Genomic DNA, 1,123 nt, shown 5'->3' on the forward strand with positions numbered 1-1,123 from the left:
TTGTATGTATGTTGTAAATACTATATCATTCATGATATCTGTAAATAATTTACACTTTTAATAAAGCAAGATTGTAAGCAATTATAACAGTTTTAATAAAATGTGGTACAGTACATGCTGTTTGCTTCTACTGTACTTACATTGGTTGTTTGTATACGAAAACACCTGGACTACGGTAAAGTCGTTACACTTTATAGCCCTCTATGGATGACATTGAACACAGCTTGTGTTAATCTCACAACTGTTGTTACTGATTTTAGCCTAAGGGCAGGCAGCTGTGTGTTATCATGGGCTAAATCAAATCCTATTTAAACCATCTTCCAAAGTAGTAAGTGATGGATTCGTGTATGGATTTTTTTTCTCTGTTGTTGATCTCGAAATGGAAAATTATTGAAAAACGGTGTCAAAATGTTTAAGAATTTTACCTGAAATGTATCATAAAGAAAAAAAAGACCTCGCCACATGGTCACCTGTACATTTCCATGCGGTTTATATAACACTTCTGCCCCTTTGTCATAGCTCCATTCTTTCTTATTACTCATTTCATCAAATGACAAAACAGCAATACCTAGTAATCGAGACTTCATACCATCTTTAATGTCCTCTGGTTTAAAATGAATCGAGCTAACAGTAGCTTACACAACGTTAATTCTGTCTGCACGACGACATGCATGTTGGTAATTTATATTTGAGCTTTTATTAAATACGTGCATAGCATCCAAATACTACGAAGTTACTATGCATTATCAGTGACAGAATAAATGAATAAACAAAGAGATATATGGACACAAGGAGTTCTATTGGTATAGTCAAACCATTTTAAGAGCAAACTCGGAGCCCAATAGCGGCATTGCCAGTTCTCTTGGGTCATTTTCAAAGCACACCTGGCTTGACCGCTTTAATCTATGGGCGAGCCAAGAATAGGAGAAAAGGGTCAACTAATAAGTCATTCACCCGGATTTGAACGGTCTAAGAATATAATCCTTTAATTTGATACTCTCCCTAAATTGTTTCCTTCGTTCTTTTTGTTTGCAACCACGTGGTGACAAGTTGAAACTCTTAAATATAACAAATAGCAAAATTGTTATAAAACGATTAACATACTAACAGAAATAATCTTAAT

The sequence above is a fragment of the Palaemon carinicauda genome, chromosome 7 (assembly GCF_036898095.1).
Source record: "Palaemon carinicauda isolate YSFRI2023 chromosome 7, ASM3689809v2, whole genome shotgun sequence".
Lineage (NCBI taxonomy): Eukaryota > Metazoa > Arthropoda > Malacostraca > Decapoda > Palaemonidae > Palaemon > Palaemon carinicauda.